This window comes from Triturus cristatus, chromosome 11, assembly GCF_964204655.1.
Source record: "Triturus cristatus chromosome 11, aTriCri1.1, whole genome shotgun sequence".
NCBI classification, from domain to species: Eukaryota; Metazoa; Chordata; class Amphibia; order Caudata; family Salamandridae; genus Triturus; species Triturus cristatus.
Window position 1 is genome coordinate 1,047,401,204 of NC_140594.1, and position 23,623 is coordinate 1,047,424,826.

Here is a 23,623-nt window from a genome sequence, read left to right on the forward strand (position 1 = left end):
CGTCCAGGGACGCCAAAATGGCTGGCTCACGTATGAACGGAACCCTCGAGAGCACCCCATGCAGACGCCGCAGGTTAAGCGCGGTGTTGCGATGAGGGATAAAACCGGACTGGTCCTGATGGATCAGGTCGCACACCACGCTGACCAGCCGATTAGCCAGCACCTTGGCCAGAATTTTGGGTTCCGCATTCAAAAGCGAAATGGGCCTGTAAGAAGTGACCCGATCACGCGGCCTCCCCTCCTTGTGAATAAGCACAATAGTGGCTAGACGCTGGTCCAGCGGGAGGGAACCCGCCGCCCGGGCCGCGAGGAACATACCACGAAGATGCGGCGCCAATGTATCCGGCCGCAATTTGTACAATTCAATGGGAAGGCCATTAGGACCCATGGCCTTGCCAGAGGCGACTGAACGTATGGCCAGAGCGATCTCCTCAGACGTCGGAGTCGCGTCCATCAACGATTTATCCTCCTCCGAAAGGGAAGGCAACGCAATATCTTTAAGCAGGTCGCGGGAATCCTCTTCCGAGCGAGAAGATACCGGGGAATACACCCCGCGAAAATACTCTGCGAAGCAATCAACAATTTCACCCGGATCAGTAACATACACACCCTTCACTCTCTCAACCAGCGGAACAACTCGACTCGCTCTCTCCTTTTTATCCAGCCACGCGATCAGTTTTCCAGCTTTATCACCCATATCATACAGTCGCCCCTGCTGCTCCCTACTCAGGCCCCTGGCCGCCTCGGTGACTAGGGCCTTGTAGTCCGCTTGTTTGATCCTGAGAGCATGCAGTCCGTGACACCACAATCCAGGTCACCCTCCAACTCAGTTATCTCAGACTCGATACGGGTCACCTCCTCCCGCTCACACCTCTTGGAGTGGGAAATGAGGGACAGGGCCTCCCCCCGGAGTACCGTTTTGAACGCCTCCCACAGAGAAACAGCAGACGACACTGATCCCACATTATCTCCAAAATATTGCTCAAGGGATTTAATCAAATCTGCGCGAATCGCGGGATTACGCAGGTACCAGGGGTTGATCGGGACCACCCTCCCCTCCATCCCCGGGACAATATCAAAGTGCAACAAGAGAGGGGAGTGGTCTGAAATACCCCGAGCAAGATGCCGCACCTCCCCGACCCTCCCCGCCTGTGCCGCTGGCATCAGAACATAATCAAGTCTCGAAAGACTACCATGAGCCCCGGAATGAAAGGTGTATTGTACCTGCGCAGGATGTTTTAGCCGCCAACAATCCACCAGACCCAGGGTATCTAAGAGGCCAGACAACCAAGTTTGGGCCCGGGGGAGATCCCTGGGTGGGTGACGATCCTCAGTTCCGGAGACCACAGCATTAAAATCCCCACCAACCACTAAGATACCCTCCGGCAGCCCAAGAAGAAGGCGCCCCAAATCAGCAAAAGTAGTCGTCTGCAACCCCGGCGGGACATAAACAGAAACCAAAACAACTACTTTACCCTCCCATCTACCCACCAGAGCCGTATATCGCCCCCTGTCATCATGGAGCACCTCGTCAACCTCCAACGGGAGCGAGGTTTTAACCATAATGCCCACACCCCTCGAACCAGAGGTGAAGCCCGAATGGGCCACAAGGCGATAGCCCCGCCTATTCATAGCACAGAAGGAGTTACCAATAAGGTGTGTTTCTTGCAAGAACACAATATCAGGTGAAATCCGTTTTAAGAACTGCAGGACCACCCCCCGTTTTATCCTGTCCCCCAGTCCGTTAACATTCCAGGAAAGAAGTCTCAGTCCCCTACCCCCCATCACAGCCAAAACCAATCTGTCCCCTCCCAGAGAGCACCTTGAATAGAACACAACAATATGTCTGCCTTGTGGTACAAACAAACAATACCCAACCCCAACCCAACATTCCAAACAAAACTCCCCCCTCCCTGCACCCCTGCATGAGCCCAAACAGCCCCCCCAACTTGCAGTGTGCCTGTCGCCCCTGCATGAACTAAACTACAAAGACCCCCTAGAGGAGGAAAGAGAACCCCCTCGAGACACACCACAACCTCCACGGGAGGGGGAGCAAAGCACGACAGTCAAGAAACCCTGAGCACAGCCGAAAGGTGGCATCATCAGGAATTAGCCCCAGTATCAATACCGCTGGCCCGGTCCAGTGGGCACTCTCCTCCCGCGGCCCCCAAACCCTCTCGATCATGTCCCCTAGGCAAAGTGTCCAACCAGTCCCCGGCCGTCTCCGGACGGTCAAAGAAATGAGAGCGACCCTCGGACTCCACACGCAGTCTGGCCGGGAAAAGCATGGCGTATTTCAAGTTCATATCTCAGAGCCGCCGCTTAACGCCCATGAAACCCAGCCTCTGCTTCTGGACCGCTTGAGTAAAGTCAGGATAGAAGTTCACCTCCATGTTCTCCAGCTTAAGCGGCCCCTGCACTCTAGAAGCTTGTAAGATCGCATCCCTGTCCCGAAAGTTGAAGATACGGGCAGTAAGAGGCCGCGGGGGAGCTCCGACCTTCGGCTTGCCACCAGGAACTCTATGGGCCCTCTCCACCGCAAAGAATTTACTCAAACCTCGAGGCTGCAGACGATGAGAAATCAGATCCTCCACAAAGAGATCCGCCACCGAATCCTCCAACCCCTCTGGCACCCCGATAATGCGAACGTTGTTCCTCCGGGCCCGACTCTCGGAATCCTCCAGTCGCCGATCCGTGAGCGCACTAGCCTGCCGGAGCCGACGTACCTCCGTCTGGAGGGCCGCCACCTCAGCCGTGAGGCCCGACGCGGTGTGAGCCAAAGAATCCACCCTGTCATTTGTCTTGGAAAGATCTGCCCTGACAAGGTTAACATCGATGAGAACCACGTCGAGTTTGTGCGCCAGGGTATCAAATTGTTGACCCACCGAGGTCTTCATCTCCGCGATGGCGCCCATGATGTCCTGCAAAGTCAGATCCGTCGGCAAATCCGGGGTATCTGCGGGGCACTCAGGGGACTTATGCGACCCGCCGGGAGAACCCTTCGGCAGGGTATAGCGATCCATAATGTTGGCTTGAGTTGCAGCGCCACGCCGGGTCGATTTGGCCTTTGGCCTCTCGCCATCCTGCTTCGTCGCCATCGTCCTGTATCCCGTACACCCACGAGTCCTACCGCGGAGATCGAACAGTCGAGGCCAAGGACCCCAGAGGTCGCCTCAGAAAGGCGGAGCAGGTCCCCGCAGGGCAGGCAGGGTCCCCCAGCGAGGCAACCACCACACACAGAAGGGCCGTGATCCCACTCGCGACAATGGCAAGAGGGCTCAAAAAGCGAAAGTGAAAGTGTGGGGTACGCGACTCGCCAGGCTCGTCCCGCCGTTGTTGTTCACTTCTCCACTGGATCACCCCCCAACTCTAGTCCGGGGTCAGGAGAGGAGCAGGCCGCAAACTTCAATCGATGCCCAGCACGGCACACGGGGTCCGATTGAAATACGGAAAACGGGTACCACCTCGGCTCAGGTTCATCAACACAGTCCCCTCAACCGAATCAGGATGAAGACAGGATAAATGTAGGAGGTCGCGGAGGTCCTCGGGAGCCTCGCACCTACGCGGCCATCTTGGTTGCGCGCTAGGCTCCTCCTCCCACTCCATTATTAAAGATTTTTTTAGGAGTGGGTGAGGAATTTTATCTTTAATGGTACGCCGCCTTACAAAATATCTCTAAGTATTTGCTGAATAACGGTTGAGCCCACCCCAACCCGTAGGAGTCGGTATAGCCCAATGATAAAGCATGTCAATATTAGAGTGAGTGAGGGCAATTAAAAGAAAAGGGTTTCTTTCCCTTCCCACCCGCATCAGCAGGTTGGTATCATCTCTTGATCCTCTCAGCAACATTGCACTTGAGAGATTCACCATTATACATATAGGAATCCCCCACCCAGTTTGGTTGTCTTCTTATTTTCTTATGGCCCCCCCACCACGAGAAGGGAACACAAAAGAGACCACGTGAAGGACATTTTGTTTGGTAAAACTCAGTTCTGGTTAGTCTGTCCAGAAGTGGTTGCAATACAAAGGTTAGTGACTGTTCCATTTTTTAAAATAAATCATCCGTAAAAGATGGGGAAGTAACTTTGAGGCCTTGAGGGGTGGCAGAAACAAGCTTAGTTATTTTCCATCCTGATTTTCTCTTCTTTGAGGGTGGTTCTGTGAGCCCAGGGGTGAGAAAACTTTACCTTCCATCGGGAGGTCGTGGTCTTTGAGTGAGTAATGGCTAGCTTAGGGGATAGATTTGGGGATCTACTGTAAGCGCAGATGGAAACTCATATGGAGTGCGTTCACTTAAGAGGTCAAGAGCTCCCGGGTCCCCCATGGAGAGTCTGTGCTCTGTATTCAGAATCTCCTTGTCCAGGCCATTAAAGGCCCTCGTGAGGAAAGAATCCAGAGTATTAGTGGGATCACCACCATGTGTTGTGATCTTCCGTTTCCCCATCTGCGAGTCGAGATCCAGACAAACCTATGAGGCTGGAATTGGACGTGTAAGAGGGGAGGCCCAGCCCAGCCTCCTCCGAGCTCTGATGGACATGGACAGGCCTGTCTTTGGCCCAGGCTTTGCCCTGGCAGGTCATTGCGTGCCTCACTTGCCACAGGCCAATGATGTGCTATTATATGCGAGGGCTGGGCGCAAGGGCTGGTGGGAATCAAAGTCCCCCGGTGGAGCCTATCGTCAGCAGGCTCAGCTTACCACCAACTTGCCAGGTACGATGATGGCTACAATGCGGGCCGATGACACGCTATTATGCGTGAGGGCTGGGCGCAAGGGCTGGCGTGAATCAAAGTCCCCCGGTGGAGCTTCTCGTCAGCAGGCTCAGCTTCCCCACCAACTTGCCAGGTCGAAGGCGGCTACAACGCCGCGGGCCGATGACACACTAATATGCGCGAGGGCTGGGCGCAAGGGCTGGTGGGAATCAAAGTCCCCAGTGGAGCCGCTTGTCAACAGGCTCAGCTTCCCAACCGACTTGCCAGGTACAATGGCGGAAGAGTTGGGAACCAAGAAAGGCAACTTCTGTACATTCATTTTCTGATTTGCTTCCAGCTTCCATGGATTGAGTCATATAGCATGATGTTCAGCCATGGAAGCCCTAGCAGAGGACAGGGAAGCCCATAAATTGTTGAAGGTAGCATCTAACAGAAACTAAAATAGGATCTCCATCTGAGTCAGAATAGCAGTTGGATCCTCTTTTGTTTGTACAATATCGTACATCCAAAGTCTTTTAGCAAAATTTGTGAAGCATAAGCAGCATAGGTGCTAGCCCTGAGACCAAAATTAGCAGCAGCATAGGACCGCTTCAATGCCCCCTCCACATTTCATTCCACTGGGTCTGATAGCATGGCCTCTTCGGAAGGTGAGGAAGAACTAGACGCCATTGAAGAGAGGATAGGATTAACTTTAGGGATGATTGAAAATGAATAATCAACTTCATCTAAAAGAAAAGGCTTATTCAGAAAGGAGGGAACATTCTTCTTATCAATATATTTCCACAATGTTCTTGATAACATCATGGAGAAGCACCACTGTACTGCTGCATAAAGCCATCATCAGTAGAAGACTTCTGATCGCAACCCAGGACCTCTTTAATGTGAACCAGCATTTCTTGAAAAATCTTCCCCTGTATATTCCCCTTCAGGGAAGTGTCCACCTCCTCATCAACATCAGTCCTGGCACATTTTGCCTCTGCAGACTGATCAATCATCTGCTGCAGTTGGGCTTTTAATATCAGAAGCATATTTTCCCTTTCCACTTCTTCAATATTGTGTGTTTTTTTAGGACTCTCGCCACCAACACCAATAGCAGCCTCCATGATGGCAGCAAAATTATCAAAGAAGCAGAAAGCAAGTCTGCTAAAAACACTACTTCCTATTTATACTGGTTGCAAAGCAACAAAGACTCTCAAAGAATGAGACTTGGCTGCATAGCAATCAACAATGCAGCCTTGCATTCGCGGTCACACGCACAAGTGCATTGCGAAATGCCTCAGAGCCACGCTAGAACTCTTGTGGACCATACGGCCTACTCACGGCGTTAACGCAGATCCCTGCCCCAGCACAGCACGTAGACGGGGAGCACACCAGGAGCCGAGCACAAGACACGTCAAAAAGAGTTCAAGAAACATTAGCATGCCATGCTGCAATGTGCATTCACAGCACCCAAGTCCCAGAAATAGAGACTCATAACGCAAAAATGCGCTCCATAACAGCCGCGCTGCACACATAGTAATCTGAACAAAAACCAAAATAAAGAACTGAACGCAGTATCATACCTGTCAACGCGTCAGGAAATGAAACAGGAGGAAGGTGGAGTTTATGTCCATTCAATGCACATAAAAAATACTAACAGGGTATGTGCCCATTGAAGGCGGGGTTGCCCTCACTATGCAAGGACTGGATGAGGAGGACTGTAGGAGGGGGTAATTGAAATGTTTCATGCTTTTTTACTGGTTCACAGCTTAGTATCTTAACTTGATGGTGTAATACATAAAGATCAGAAGGGATGCTGAATGAGGGGGTAAGAAATTGAGCCAAGATAGATCGGCTGATGCTGTGGTGAGTAACCTGTTGTACATGGCCTATTCTGGGGGTCGACAACTGTTAAACAGTTAAATAATAGTAGCATATTAATAAAGTATATACATGTATAAAAATGGAAAACTGGAAGTTTTAAAACACTGTGTAAATGTAAAAGAATCTGAAATTGGAAATTAAAAATTACATTGGTATGCTTATTGTATTATGGGAGCAACATAACTACAGCAAAGCTACAGAAAACACAGATGCTCAGACAAAAAGAGAGCATACATTGGGGTAACAACGAATAATTGATATAGTAGTGTCATGCATTTTGCTTTGTCTTTTAGAATTAAAAAAAAAGTTTGAAAAGTTCCAACCATCCATTAAAATTTCGATTTTTGAATTTGGTATGTGAATTAAATCAACCAGTGGTGGCTCCTCCACTATGGCGGAGGAGCGTCACCCACTGCTTTCAAGCAGTGTGAGAAGCAGAAACATAAAATGATAATAACTTTCAGTTATTATCATTTTATGTTTGTGCTGATTTGCGACGGGTGGGTGGGTGGTCAGTGCTGCTCTGCTCTCTGAGCAAGGCAGGGGAGAAGTGGTTAGCCCACTCTTAAGTGCGCAATAACTGTTTGGTTGGCCCTCTCGGACAACCCAAACCAGTCATGCGCACTTACCCAGATCTCCAGGCAGGCTGCATTAAAGCCTGCATGGAGAACTTGCCCAGCCCCACATTCTCCTGTTCAGTGTCGAAATAGGACGCTCAAAACCAATCACAATGCTGCATTGCCGCGCTGTAATTGGTCAGGGGGGCCTGGGTGCCTACCAATCACAACGCTGCATTCCAGCATTGTGATTGGTCAGTGGAGCTTGTCTTTGCTTTCTGTTCCTCGATGAGAGCAGGAGCAGAGACACGGGAACCGGCAGCAAGGTAAGTTAATGTGCACTCCCTCCCACAATCATGAGCCCCCTGCGACCCCCGTGCCTGCCCCCACCCGCAAACCATGCCAGACGCCCCTGAAATCAACTAATCCATAATTTGTGCATTTGATATATACATGTCTGTGTTTTCATGTATTTTTCTGAGGTTCAAATTACTTACGCTTCCCGAATTCTAGTAGCAACTAAGTGGGTGGTCCACAAAAGTCAAACGGTTAGGAACTGCAGGACTAAAAGGTCAAAATTAGAAACAATGTTGTATGGGGGTTTAAGAGATTTGAACCCCAGGCGAACGGGGTAATACATCGAGAACAGAGAGAGTAGAAATATGAGCTTTACGAGGACGGATAATGAATTTTTGGTTCAGTGTTTTACCTATATAGTTTGCACTGTATAAATACCTAAAAAGCCAAGGTAGACATGTTAACTAGTAAAAGAAGAAAACTATTCTATGCAACATTTGGTTTCTCAAAGGTTAATGGATGCCTAATTACACTACCATGCTATGATTTTTAACATCCTAAAATGTTCCCTTATTTTCCTTCCCCTTCTTATTTACTGCCATAGAAAGTTAAATAAGCAAAATTCAACTTATATTTTGAAAATTCACATTTCGCTTCAGGTTCTTGCAGGTAGTGGCCTCCCTGAATGTAATGCATTCCTTTGGCTTCCTACATGGCTGCCCCTAGGGAGCTGTAGAGTTTTTTTCAAATCCAACCAGATGCTGTCCAATTCCACCCTTAAACATTTCAGCAGGTCTTTCAGCCAGCGCTGCTTGTCAGGCAGCACAAAGGCCTTCCAAGACATTGCTAATTGTCTGTTGAAGAGCACAAGGGCATAGTCTCTGAACCTTATGCCTAGCAGGCACAATTCCTGTGTGGGAGGAACAATGCGATCTACTTTATCCGATACAATCCCCATCACCTCTCCTCATGCACGGAGGAATGCAAGACAATCCCACGCCATATGATAGAAGCCCATGTCAGGTAATCGACACCTGGTGCTGTCCGAGGATGCCCCTGCGAACATACATTGAATACGTTTTGGTGTCAAGTAGGCCTGATGCAGGTAGTTGAATTGTGTACCGTTTATTCCTGGAGACCTCCATCACCTGATGTCTTGTGCATGTCCATTGTTTGTCAGTGAATTCTGTACAAAGGTCGGTCGCTCAACTATATCTGCCTTCTTGGTCTGTCATGTAGGGCATTGTGTAGTGCAGTTACGTCTTTTCTTGATCCACCATGGGAGATTATAGCCTGGAGGGGGGTGACGTGAGCGGCCAGAGCTCCCTTGCCCCCATTGAGTTGTGACAGCATCTTTTAGTGCATTTTACATAACAAATTGGCCAACTGACATTCAGTATTTGTCACACATCTACTGGAAGGACCGCAGAACGTCCTCTTTATATGGGTCCTCAGTGAGCGGTATCACAGCTTCCATCCATGGACCTATGTCATGGCACAACAAGACATCCTGTATTGTCTGTAGTGACCAAATTAGTAGTAGAGAGGCTTATGCGGGGTGTGGACCTCTGTTGTGTGTGCGGTTGTGCCAACATTTACATGCTACTCACATCCGTAATTTTGAGAGGGCAGTATCATGGAGGGGCATAGAAACCAGGTAAGAATGTGGTGCCACTTAAGGACTAGCTGGATGGCTAATCTTTGCATTTAGCACAGTCCCCAGCCAGCCATCGGACACTGCAATTAGCCGCTGCATAATACAGTTAGTATTTGGGCACCAAGCCCCCATTCAGCAGATGGCGCTGCGCTATATTTAATGCAAACCTTTCTCTGTCTTTCTCCCAAATTAAATCAGATAGGAGCCCTGAAAGTTGTTGAAGAACTGTTTAAGAAGAAATATCAGTAGGGCCACAAAGAAATACAACAGCTGAGATAGGATTAGCATTTTAGCTATTTCCACGCCTCTTAGTGGGTATAATGGTAACAATATCCAGAAGGGGAGAGGCCAATGGATGGATGCAAGCACCCTGTTCAGATTGCCCTATATTAAGTTTATATCAGAGTAATATTTGTGTACTCCCAAGTATCTAAGTGTATCAAAGTACCACATGAGTCTTGTTGGCATCAAGTACCTCTTGGATGTTCTAGTGCTTATATTAGCAGGAATAAGCAGGCTTTAGTCCAGTTAATTTTAAGACCTGAAATGTCTTCAAATATGTGGATCCCCATCAAAGATGAGAGGTAGCTGTGGGTTTTACTCAAGTAAAGTAAGGCATCATCCACATATAGTGACACTATGTGCCACCCGCCAAAAGCTGGTACGCCCCACTTCCGGTCTTTCATGTGCAGCAAGCATGCCAGCGGCTCCATGGCGAGTGCAAAAATAGCTGTGGAGAGTGAGCATCCCTGTCCTGAGCCTCTCTGCATTTAAAATCTGTCTGATATTATGCACTCTGTCTTGACCCTTGAGACCGGTTGGATATAGTGTTTTTACCCATTTGAGGAACATTGGGCACACCCATATTCTCTCAAGGACTCTTAGGAGGTACATCCAATCAAGGGTGTCCATGCCCTTTTCAATATCAAGTGATAAAGCCAGGCAGCCCTTGGGGGTTCCAGGGCAGGCTTCCATCAATTCCAGTAACAGGCAAATGTTTGGTATTCCATTCCAGTATAAAACTGTTTTGGTCCATGTGGACCACCGTGCCTACTATTGGTAACAGTCTGTTTGCAAGAAGTTTCCCCAGTATCTTATAGTCCAGGTTGAGAAGTGAGAGTAATAAAAATGACTTTACATCCAAAGGGTCACGTCCTGGTTTGGGGAGCAATACAATCGCTGCTTCTCAGAGGGATTCCAGAAGCTTGCCCACCTCTTTCACTTCCTCATAATTTTGCAGTAGTTTCAGGGTGAATTGTGTATTTACATTGCATAATATTCATAACTAGGGTTTTTTTTCCATTTTATTTCGGCTATGGCCGTACGTATCTCTTCCACCTGTAGTGGTCCCTCTAGTTCAGCCCATTGTAGTGGGTTTATTCATGGGAGAGGAATACCCTGTAAAAAGTCCTGTAGTTGAACGTTGGCCGAACTGTCATTCATACTGCTTATAAATTTTAGTAGTAATGCAGTGTTAATGTCTGTTTGTGTGTTGCTCATTAAGCCATCGGCTGGCCGAATGGATCCTATCTGGGGGCATGCCATTTCCCCACGTATCAGCCATGCTAGAATTTTGCCAGCATGTTAACTCTCCCTGTGTTTGTGGCCTAATTGTTCTTGGTAGTCTTGTTTTCCCTTTCTTGCAGCCAATTCAATATGTGTCTTCCTGAGGTCCCAGAGTTGTTTCACCCTATCAGCCTGTAGTGCTGTTGTGATCTCAATTTGATGCATTTCATGTTCAGTGTCTAGGAGTTCTTTGCGAAGGGTCTGTTTAACGCCCCATGTACTGTTAATTCTGTGGCCATGTATGACCTCTTTGAGGGCCTCCCATTCCATTGCCTTTGTTTAGGTTGAGCCTGTATTGTCTCGAAGTATTGTGTGATATGTGTCACTTGACTTCATGGGATGGTGTGTCCTGTAACTCCTCAGTCCACAACCACTATGTCGGAATTCTCGCTCATTCTCTGCCCCATTTTGGACCAATTTCAGCAGGCAGTGGTCTGAGATAGTGGTCTGAGATGCAAACAAGTTACTCTGTGCCCACCATTTGCAGGCACAGTGTGTCACTATGAAGAAATAAGTCCAGTTGTGTATGGATGCCATGTACCATGGAGTAGAAAGAGTACTCTAGATGAGCTTGGTGTAGTTGTCTCCACACATCGTACATTCACTTTTTTTCTATCCAATGTTGCAAATGTTGTGCCATTCTCCAGCTCATGGCTACCCCTAAAGGGTGGAGGGGAGGTGTACCTATCTATGTCTAGATCAGGAACACAATTAAAGTTCTCAATTATTAGTGTAAGTGGTTCCCCATCTACTTGTCCCTCTATGACTGCATATCTGCTATTATCCGGATCTATTTTATGGGTGTCCACCACGTATGGGACCTCTGGGGAGATCAAGCTCAGCACTTCCCTTGTATAGTCTGAGAAGAACGTACCATACATCTGTTCCCTACATGTCTTCCGCTTTTTCTGTAGCTTCCTTTGCACCAGATGGGTTTCCTGCAGACAGACTATGAGTGTGTGGCGGCACCTGTGATATGTGTACGCTTTAAGTCTTTTCCTAGGTGTAGCCATACCTCTTATGTTATGTTTAATGTAAGAACATTATAAGTAAGAATTATTTCCGTGTAGGTTACAGATTCCCCTCCAGGACTATTGGTCTCTAAAGGGTGTGATATTGCCTTAATCTGTGAGTGAGTCGATGTATGCCTCTGGGATTCCACTTGAGGGCCCCACTGTGTACCCTTAATGAGTCTCCTGATGTGTGTCACATCGTATACATTCTGGAGTGCATGTAGTGCATTCTCCAACTATGCAACAATATAGATAACAACATCCCCAGCTCCCCTGCCCTGGCCAGGCACTTACTTTGTGTCTCTCACTCATATACATTGTATATCTCCATAAGTTGTTATCAAGTTACAAAGTGCCCATGTCCAGTATGGAAAATGAGGATGCGTGACATGGCCAACATTACTCCCCGATTGGGTAATCCCAATTTCTGTGATCAGTCCCTCACCCTCTAAGAGAAAACCCCCTTAATGTAACCTGGAGCCCGCTAATGGCACACCCCATCCAGTCCTCCAGGAACAAGCAATAACAACTCTGCATCAAGCTATGTAATTAGTCAGGTGGGGAATGAGGGTCCAGCCCGCTGCTCTCTCTCCACAGAGTCACAGGATCTGTTGGTGCTGGCCTCTAAGACTCAGCCATGAGTCGATGATACGTCAGTGAAAGGATTCTTACTATGTTATGGGACATCTGCTAACACCTGCGCTCTCTCCTTAGCTGCCTGTTTTTTCATTGGGCGACTGTGCAGTTTTCATCTGTGCCTCCTTCTCCATCTCTGGGTCGCTCAACCCCTTTGGGTAATTTGGTATTCATTTGGGTTTCCATGCTGTAGCAAGGTAGAAATATTACGCGGTATGACTGAGGAGCCTTACCATGTAATATTAGCACAGTACCCAAAAGTGGACCTCAGATTCACACTAGCAATCCTTAGCTCAGTCCTGGTAGCGTGGCAAAGAGCTGTCAGGCTTACTTAGAGGAACACGTGTTGAGCATTTTAGAGTATCAACATGGACGATAAGTAATTGACATGACTCAAAAGAAATCTGACACCAATTTATAAAAATAGAGCTTATTTTTGTATAAATTTAAACACTAAAATAAAATCAATGCAAGGTGTATAACTGGAGTTATTGATTTTAAAGTGTTCAGAAAATCAGTACTTTGCAGAGTTGTAAAACATTACCATTGCTGAAAATGGGGAAAATCTCAGATGACACTCGCTCACTTGCTGGGTGAGATTAACAGAATCCACTTGGAGTTAAGGTCTTCCAGGTCGACAGACCAAGCTTTCACAGTCAGAACAATTTTACCTTTCCCAGGGAGTCCAGGTGCTGAGGTGACTTGACTGTCCTTGGTGCCGACCAGGGAGCTGCAGGAGCTGTCAGAAATAGAGTTGTGACACTCTGGCACTTGCAGGTTGAGTTCGGAGGAGCCCCTTGGAGGTTGAGCTTGGAGGGGCCCCAGAACCAGGGATCACCAGGCAGAACAGCTCTTCCTAGCTTTGGCGTCTCGAGTGCAGAGGTGTACCCCTGGCTATTCGTAGTGCTGAACGGGAGCGGCAGTGGTGACCTAACTAGGTGTACTAACACAGACTGGCTTGGGATGCAAATACTCAACCACTGTGCCACAGAAGTAGAAGGTCGATGGAGCAGACGATTTCCTCCTCTTGGAGTGTTGAGTAAAGTAGTCAGTAGCCAGCAAGACCACCAACAAACCTTGGACGCGGCAAATACAGTGATGAAGCAAATCTTCTTTCAGAAGTCCTGAGAACACTATAGAGGGCTGAGACTCGGTGAGGTTAAGGATTACGCTTCCCAAAAGGCACCTGGCCAGTTACTTTTGGCCTGTTCCTTGGCGGAGTCCAGTGGGCAGTACATCTTGGTTCTTGGAAGTGTGGTTTGTGCCTGCCGAGTGCTGGGGACTAGTACCTCTAGTCCTAGGGAGCCCTGATGAAGTCTTCCAGTTGCAGGAGGGTTCACCTTCCTTTTGGAACTGGTCTCTGGCACAAGACAAGTCGTAGTCCGGCGTGTGCAGGTGGGCTGCCACAGGAGCTGACTTTGCGCCTACTCTTTGTGGAGTCCTGCCTTGTGCAGACACGGGTCTCTTCTTGGTCCTTCTTCTTCAGAGCAGATCTGGAGTTCTTGTGTTAGGGGTGCCCCTTTCATCATGGATTTAGTAGGTATTTAGGGGTGTGAAGGCTAGTAGCCAATGGGCTACTAGTCCTGTCGCTCATCCGCTCCTGAGATGACAACATACAGCGGGAGTATGCCACCAAATTACCCAGAACCAACTATTCTTGGGACTTTTTAGGATGGCACGGATCATCCTCAGCTGTACAGCCCAGTAGCCCACCCTAAAGGTGTGACTTGAATTTGGGGGTTGTACGCATCCTGCATACCTAATTTCCTGCCTGCTCGCAGACACGAGTGCCTGGGGTCAAAGGGGGCCTTTACCTACACTGGGAGATAAGTCACACATCAGAGGAGGTGTGGCTTTTGAGTCTCAGCACCCTGATGGGTCATTTACTAGCCATCCTGAAGGGCGGAGGTGTGACCTCCTTCCTGGCCAGGCCTTTTGTCTTACATCCTCGTGAGTGATAGTACTCATCAGCAGGAGGTCAGACTTCTGTCTTGGTGACAAACAGCTCAGAAAGCCTGCCAAGGTACACGAAGACTGGACAACTCAGGGGCAGCCTCTAAGGATGCCACCTGGGTACATGCTAGGGGTGAAAAAGCATTGTTTTTGATACCAAACATGATAGAATTCGGTGGTACCATAAAGGATTTGCCCGGTAGCCAGCCCATGTTATCCTATTTATTACTGTTCACTTACGGTAATCTTTAATTTAAAGATTACTGTAGGGGCATGTAGGCTTGCACATACATGCCCACGCCATAAATATACTTCATCCTGCCTCCTGGGTTTTTGGAGGGCTACCTTAGTAGTGACATATGCATACTTAAGACAGTGATCAGGGAAGCTGCTCTTGCAGGCTACAATGGCAGACCTGCAGGCCTCTTTTACTCAGGTCATTCAGGGTGGCACAAATAGTGCTGCAGCACTGGTGACCCCTTTATTCTCCCTGCCATGAGTACCACTGGTACTATACACTAGTGACTTACAGATGAGATACAAGTACCTTGCCAATTGGGTGTACCAATTTGCATTACCTTTGGGAGAAAGAACACTAGCCCTGGGGCCTGGTTCTCAGGTCCCCATGCACTTTCAGATCTATTACCACAGCATCTAGAAAAAAAAGTGGGGGGTGACCTTCCAAAATGGGCACTTTCCTACATAACCCCCCATACAAAAGGTGAAGAACACTAACCTCCCTCTTGGTAGTTCTCATAGTCTAAGTGGAAGAACCTGGAAAGGACATCTGCATTGGCATTTTCTGTCCCTGATCTGTGCTCCACTACAAAGTCGATCCACTGTAGGGAAATGGACCACCTCAACAGTTTGGGGTTCTCTCCTCTCATCTGCATTAACCACCTAAGAGGCCTGTGGTCAGTTTGAACCTTGAATTGAGTCCCAAACAGGCAAGGTCTCAGCTTCTTCCTGGACCAAACCACAGCAAGGCTTCCCCCTCAATGGCACTCCAGCGCCGCATTCTAGGGAACAGTCACCTGCTAATACAGGCAACTGATTGATCTTGACCGTCATCATTGTTTTGTGACAACACTGCCCCAATCCCCTTATCAGAAGTGTCTGTTTGAACAATGAACTGTTTCCCACAGTCTGGTGCTTTTAGGATAGGTGCAGAGCACATGGCAGCTTTCAGGGTGTCAATGGAATTCTAAGAAACTGTGGTCCAAATGACCTTCTTTGGCTGCTTCTTTGAGGCAAGCTCAGTGAGAGAGGCCACAATGATACCATACCCCATTCACAAACCTCCTATAATATCCAGTTGGGCCAAGGAATGCCTTCATCTGAATCTGGGTCTTGGGAGGCTCCCAGTCCAGAATAGTCTGGAACTTGGGTTCCAGAGGTCTCAACTGTCCTCTACCAACAAGGTGACCTAGGCAGACATCAGAACTCTGTCCAATCTGGCACTTACTGTCCTTGATTGTGAGGCCTGCCTGCTGCAGGGCCTGCAAAATGTCTCTCAGATGGACCAGGTGAACCTCTCGGGTGGAGCTAAAGACAGCAATATCGTCTAGATATGCTGCACTAAATCCATCCAGACCTGACAGAACTCGATTCCCCAACCTTTGAAAAGTGGCAGGTGCATTCTTTAATCCAAAAGGCATCACTTTAAATTGAAAGTGGCCTTCTGATGTACAGAATGCAGATTTCTCTTTGGCTCCCTGGGTCAGACCAATCTTCCAGTATCTGATGTCAAATCAAAGGTACTGAGAAATTGGCTGCCCCAGCTTATCAATACGTTCATCTGCTCTTGGTATGGGGTGTGCATCTGTCTTTGTCACTGCATTCAACCCTCTGTCATGCCCACAGAACCTCATCTCAGATGTCCCACCTTTTGACTGAGGTTTGGAGACCAGTAATACTGGGCTGGCCCAGGGACTGTCAAATGGTGCTATCACCCCTCGTTCTAGCATCTTGCTTACTTCAGCTTTGATGCATGCTTTGACTTTGTCAGACAGTCGAAAAATCTTGTTCTTGACAGGGAGGCTGTCCCCAGTGTCCACATCATGGGTACACCAGGTTGTCTGTCGAGGGTTCAAAGAGAGGAGCTCTGCAAACTGGCTGAGGACGTGCCTGCAATCAGTCTGCTGCTGTACAGTGAGAGTCTCAGACAGGGCTACACTCTCCACTGTATCATCTTGTGGGTTGGTTGACAGCAGGTCGGGTGTGACTCACTTTCCTCCTCTTGTCCTGCATCAGTGATCATCGGCATGGTCATATCAGCCCTTTCTTGGTGTGGTTTTAGGCAATTCACATGGAGTGTGCTGTGAGGACTCCTGGGAGTGTCTGAATCTGCCAGGTAGATAACTTTCCCATTTTTCTCCAAAATGGGGTAGGACCAAGTCCACTTGTCCTGGAAAGCTCGAGTAGCCACATGCTCCAGTACCTACCCTAACTGCCCTGCTTCGTACTAAACCAGTGCTGACTTTTGGTCAAACCAGTACTTGACAAGTTCCTGGCTGGCCTGCAGATTCTTGTTTGGTTTCTTTATGTACTCAGCCATGCATGAACACAGGCCCAGTACATGGTCTACTATGTCTGGTTTTGGTTGCTTGAGAGGCTTCTCCCAACCTTCCTTCACTAAACTTTGGGGACCCCTTATACGATGGCCAAACAGAAGTTCAAAGGGGCTAAATCCTGCTACCTTCTGAGGCACCTCTCTGTATGCAAACATGAGGTATGGTAACAGGACATCCCATCACCTTCTGAGGTTGTCTGGGAGACCCTGATCATATCCTTAGTGGTCCTATTGGATCTCTCCACCAAGCCATTAGTCTGGGGATGATAGGGGATGGTGAATTTGTAACTTTCACCACATTCATCCCACATAGCTTTTAGGTATGCAGACACGAAATGTGTTCCTCTATCACTGACTACCTTTTTAGTAAACCCAACCCTGCTGAAGAGTCCAAGGAGGGCCTTTGCCACTGCAGGAGCAGTTGCAGTCCTTATGGGAATTACCTGTAGATACTTAGTGGCATGGCCTACTACCACTAGAAAAAATCTGATTATGGATGGAGTAGGAGGGTCAAGGGGACCAACCATGGTAATCCCTATCCTCTGAAAGGGAGTCCCAACCACTGGTAGTGGAATTAAGAAAGCCTTTGTTTGTGTGCCTGTCTTGCCACTGGCTTGACAGGTTGCACATAAGTGACAAAACTCCTTTACTTTCTCAGACATCTTGGGCCAATAAAAATGGGCAATCAACCTCTCCCAGGTTTTGGTTTGTCCTAGATGTCCAGCAAGGGGGATGTCATGGGCTAAAGTTAAGTTTAACTCTCTGTATACCCGGGGGATCACCACTCTCCTGGATTCCCCTGGTTTGGAGTCCCTGGTTTCAGTATACAGGAGCCCATCCTCCCAATAAACCCAGTGAACACTAATTGTATCTCCCTCTTCTTACCTGGCAGCCTACCCCCTTAGGCATTTAGGAGTAGGGCATCTCTTTTGGGGCAAAGGTCTTCTCTGGAGGGTCCCCCTGCATCAAAGAGCTCTACCAGGTCAAGCCCAAACTGCTCAGCTGCAGTTCCCTCTGCACGCATCAGGACTCTCCCTGGGGAAACTTCTCCCCCTGATCCTGTGACCCCTTAGAAGCTGTGTTGCCAGTCTTTTTGCCCTTCCTCTTGCTCTTAGAGTCCTGGGCCATAGTTTCAGGTTCTAAGTCCTCAAGACTACCCTGTTGTGCAGCCTGTGCCCTAATTGTCACACACGCCCACTCAGGGAGACCGAGCATTTCTGCATGAGCCCTCTTCTCTACTTCTGCCCATGCATGTTTTCAGGTCATTGCCTAACAGACACTCTACTGGTATGGCAGGAGACACAAGCACCTTCTTTGGGCCAGTAACTCCTCCCCACTCTAAGTTCACCATGGCCATTAGATGAAGCTTAGTCTCATCAGCATTGGTAATTTGGTGACTGGCACCAGGGATCATCTGCTCTTTGGAAACCAGTCTGCTTGCCACCATGGTGACACTGATACCTGTATCCCTCAGAGCTTCTCTTCCAGTCCTATTGATTCTTGGCCTTTGTCTGTATCTTTCCAAGATACAAGGTGAGACTGCCAAGGCTTCAATGTCCACCCTACCCAGGGAAACTAAAGTGGTCTCAGTGTATCCTCTGGTCTCTCCAAAGTACACTTCTACTCCCATCCTAACACTAGGTAATCCTTTGGATTGTCCACCAGTGGGGGACTTCTTGGTGCATATTGCATCACTGCCCTTGTGTCCTGGCTGATAACAGTCAAAACACCTCCCAGCCTTCTTGGGATCCCAAATGTTAACTTGATACCCCTTTTTTCTTTGGACTGGGAAACATCTCTGGGTCCACCCTCCTGAAAAGACTTTTAGGAGCCTTTAAAGAACTCCTTTTTATTTTTGTCAGTTCTCACCTCCTTCCCCCATCGAGAATTTTGCGCACCCTTCTTGGGGTCACTGTCACCTTGGGTCTTCTTTTTTGGGATACCCTGGAGCTAAAACTCCTCTCCAGGATAACTCAGCATCCACTAGATACTGGCCTAATAGTTCTGTGGAATAATTTGATAGAATGTGCTCTTTCATTAACAGATTATACAGTGTCCACCCCATTGTCTTTAATCCAGCCCTCCAGTGCCTTGACTGAGGAGTCAACAAAGTCAACCAAAGTTTGGTTTTAGCATTTTGGGTCTCTCTAGACTTGACTGTGTACTCCTCTGTAGTGAGTCCAAACCCTTCTATGAGAGTCTCCTTCATATGTTGATAGGACTCAGCCACTTCCTCATTAATGGTCAGAAGTCTATCTCTGCCGATGGCCTACTAATCCTTCGGCCAATCCACCGCCAAGGTGACAACATTTGGTGGGTATGCCATGGGAGTATGCCATCAAACTACCCAGACACGAGTGCCTGAGGGTAGGGGGGGGCTTTGTCTACACTCGAAGACAAGTCACTTGCACATCAGCGGCGGTGTCGCTTTTGAGGCTCACCACCTTGATTGGTCATTCACTAGGCATCCTGGGGGTGGCGAAAGTGTGACCTTCTTCCTGCCCAGCCCTTAAGTCTTATGTCCTCTGGGAGTGATAGCACTCACCAACAGGAGGTCAGACTTCTGTGTTGGGGCGACTCGGGACAGCCTCTAAAGACGCCACCTGGGTACATGCTAGTTCACCCTTGACACAAAAACATGTTAGGGGTGAAAAAGTACAACGTTTGATACCAAACACAACAGAATTCGGTGGTACCAAAATGGATCTGGCTATCTAGGATTTGCCTGGTAGCTAGCCCATATTATCCTATTGACCGCAGTTCACTTACGGTAATCTTTAATGTAAAGATTACTGTAGGGGCATGTAGGCATACACATGGGTATCCACACCATAAAATTACTGCACCCTGCCTCCTGGGCATTAGGAGGCCTATCCTAGGGGTGACTTATGTATACTTAAGGCAGTGTGATGACCCTGTCACACATGGTGTGTGCAGGTTTGATCTCAAGCAGGGAAGCAGCTCGTGCAGATTGTGAATGTAGGCTTGCAGGCCTCTTTCATTTGGGTCTCTCAGTGTGGCACAAATAATGCTGTAGCACTGATGGCACCTTTAATCTCCCTGCCCTGGGTACCACTGGTACCACATACTAGGAAGTTACAGTGAAGGTTAAAGTACCTTGCAAATTGGGTGTCCCAATTTGCAGTACCTTTGAGGGAAATAGAACTGGAAATGGGGCCTGAATAGCAGGTCCTAGTGCACTTTCAGATCCATTATCACAGAATGAAGAGCACAATGTCGGAGGTGACCATTCAAAAAGGCCACTTGGCTACACACACCGTTTGTATTTAGCCAGGACCAGGTCTCTTCTGGTGTCTTGAAAATGTGTCACCTCTCCCTTGGCCACTCGCAGTTTGGCAGGGAAAAGGAGGGCACATTTCAGGCCCATGAGGTGTAGTTCTTGCTTAACTTTGCTCCTGTTCCTCTGCTGTATAATATGGGTAAAGCCATAGATGAATTCTCTGTCTCTATAGTTGAGTAGTCAAGCACTCACAGGGCGCGGAGCTGCTCCAGACAGTGGGTTCTATCAAAGGATTTAGATTGCTTTCTTGAGAAGAATTTCAGAACCTTCCTGCTAGGACAGTGTTCAGCAGCAATTGCTTGACAAGCAGATTCATGTTCGCCCCTTCTGCTCATCCCATGAGGCCCATGAATCAGACATTGTTGTGTCTTGAGGGCCCTTCAACATCTTCTGCACTCAACTGAAGGCTTTCTTTTAATATTGGCCCTCATGTTTTACAATTGAGATTTTATTGCGCATCTTGGTGATGGAAGATTCTGTGTCGTGGACCCTCTCGGCCAGCTTTCTATGTACAAAGTAAGTTCACCTATAGTGAAACTGTATCAATCTTGGCCTCTAGAAAGGTTTTGGTATCGAGGATTACATTTAGTATCCTGTCAAACTGCCCAGATAGTTTTCTGGAGTGGTTTAAAGCTGACTCATGGGTCCCCAAGCTGTGACGGTATTGCCAGGTAGTCCGTTATATCTTTAGTGGTGGGGTCAGGAGGTCTGGTTCTGTAAGGCTTGACCATCATGTGGTGCGGTCTATCTGTTTAGTGGGGCCTGATGGCATGGCAGATCACGGGCCATTGAGATCACTCCTCACTCAATCCTGTAGCGTCCACCCAGCAATCACTGTAGTGTTGTGGCGTAATTCAGCCTCTGAGTTCTCTGGTTCCCTTGAGGATGTCCGTGCTGCTATGCATGTTTGTCTGGGGCCTGTTCCATGCTGTCCTCACTGATTGCTCCCTCATGGGCACCGGGTGGGAGAACCCCATTCAGATCCTCAATCAGGTAGCAGACCCAACTGTAGCTTGCCACACTTCTCAGCACCACGGTCGGGCCGCCCAGTACGCTCAGCTCGATCAATCACTCTCAGGTAGTCAACACCACATCTGTATCTCCCTCGTGGGACTCCTCCATTCAGTCTTTCCACTGTGTAGATGCAGGGACCCACCTTTAGGGGTGGGTAATAAATTATGCTCCGCCGACGGAGTTTGTGGAGTTTTGGCCACTCCGCATTACGCTTGTAACATGGAGTTATGGCCAAACTACCTCAGCCACCATGTGGCACAGCTTTTTCTCACGTGCGGCTCACCAACAGGAAGTTGGCGAGCATGAGCGAGAAGTGGTTTCCCCTAACATGATTTGCCAGTGCTAGGGCACTTTGCGAGATTTTCTCACTGCGGGCCTTCCTTGTTGGGAACAACATTCCCAAAGGAGGTGGTAACAATGGGGAGTGGGGAACATCATTCCCAATCCCCACCCCTGGCCAGGTACTTATTGTTCATCTCTCACACATATACATCATATCCCTCCATAAGTTGTTATCCATTAACAAAGTGGCCATGTCCAGTATGGAAAATGAAGACATGTAACAGGGCCAACATTACGCCCCAGTTAGGTAAGCACAATTTTTGCCATCAGCCACTCGCCCGCCGTGAGAGCACCCCCTCGATGTTACCTGAAGCTAATGGAACACCCCATCTGGTCCTCTAGGAACAAACAATAACAATTAAGCATCAAGCTGTTTCATCAATCAGACGGGGCATGAGGGCCAGGCCCCGCTGCTCTCCTTCCGTAGAGTCACCGGATCTGTTGGTGCTGGCCACAGAGTCCCATTCATGAGCCAATAGGTATGTCAGTGAAATAATTCTTATTGTGCCGTAGGTGATCCGCTACCACCTGCGCTGTTTCATTAGCTGCCTGTTTTTTGATTGGGTGAGTGTGCGGTTTCCTGCTGTGCCTCCTTCTCAATCTGTGGGTCTCCCAACCCCTTTGGGTAATTCTGTAATCATTTGGGTCTCCATGCCTTTCGTATTTATTCAGGACCAGGCCTCTTCCGGTGACTTGAAAAGTGTGTCACCTCTCCCTCAACCATGCAAGGTTTTGCAAGGAAATGGAGGGTGTATTTCAGGCCCATGAGGTGTAGTTTTTGCTTAACCTCGCTCCTTTTCCTCTGATGTATAATCTGGGTAAGCCATAATGACTTTTACTTCAAACTGCCACAGGCCTTTTGTCCTGAAACATTGTAAGATGAGGTTTCTTTCTCTATAGTTGAGCAATTGAGCAATCAAAAGACATGGAGCCATTCCGGACGCTAGGGCCTTCTAAGGATTCAGTGTGCTCTTTCCATACAGAAACATTTTGGAACCTTCCCGCTAGGACAGTGTTTATCAGCCATTGCTTGAGAAGCAGCTCCATGTTGGTCCCTTTCCCTTGTCCTGGGAGGCCCATGAATCAGATACTCTTGTGTCTTGAGGTCCCTTCAGCATCTTCTGCACTCAACTGAAGGCTTTTAATGTTGGCCCTCATGTTTTACACTTGACATTGTATTGCGCATCTTGGTGATGCAGATTCTGTGTTGTCGACCCTCTTAACTAGCTTCCTATGTACAAAGTAAGTTCACCTCTAGTGAAACTGTGTCAATCTTGGCCTCTAGAAAGGTTTTGGTATCGAGGATTGCTTTTAGTATCCTGGAAAACTGCCCAAATGTTTTTCTAGAGTGGTTTCAAGTTGACTCATCGGTCCCTACCCTGTGATGACATTGCCAGGTAGTCTATTATATCTTTAGTGGGGGGTCAGGAGGTCTGGTCCCGGTAGGCTTGACCATCATGTAGTGTGATCTATCTCTTTAGAGGGGCCTGATGGCAAGGCAGATCACAGGCCATTGAGTTCACTCCCCACTCACTCCTGTACCATCCACCCAGCAATCACTGTAGGGTTGTGGCATAATTCAGCCTCTGAGTTCTGCAGTTCCTCTGATTACGTCCGTGCTGCTATGCATGTTTGTCTGTGGCCTGTGCCATGCTGTCTCCACGGGTTACTCCCTCATGGGCATCAGGTGGCAGAACACTGTTCAGATCCTCAATCAGGTAGTAGAGCCACCTGTAGCTCACAGCACTTCTCAGTGCTGGTAAGAGAATTGGCGTCCCCTAGTGCTAGGAGGCCACCCAGCAAGATGTTCTCAATGCGGGCAGTCCCAGCTGTTTGCAGTGAGAAAGCTGCAGTTTGAGTAGAAAATCTTCTCGAACAGCAGCAAAGAAGCAGATCCCTCTGGCGTGCTGCAGAGTGCTGTTCGTGCGACGCACAACAAGCTTCCGGTGCTAAAAATCAGACTGCCGTGCTAATTTCTGCCCATTCACGGAACTCTGTGGAATCTCATAGAGTTTTAATGTAACTCCGTTGAATTTTGAGTAGTGAAACTCAACAAGATTTCTCCACTGTTGTGCAGTAATGGAGCCCCCTACAGGAAATGGAACCTACGGAGCCGAATGTGCTTGGCAGTGGGGAGACCAG

At 48.4% G+C, this 23,623-nt stretch overlaps 1 protein-coding gene across 1 annotated transcript in view; it reads left to right on the forward strand.

Moving 5' to 3' along the window:
* Nucleotides 1-23,623, forward strand: part of LOC146785921 (fetuin-B-like) — a 129,631-nt gene that overhangs the window by 35,981 nt on the left and 70,027 nt on the right. The gene's annotated exons all lie outside the window — the stretch shown is intronic.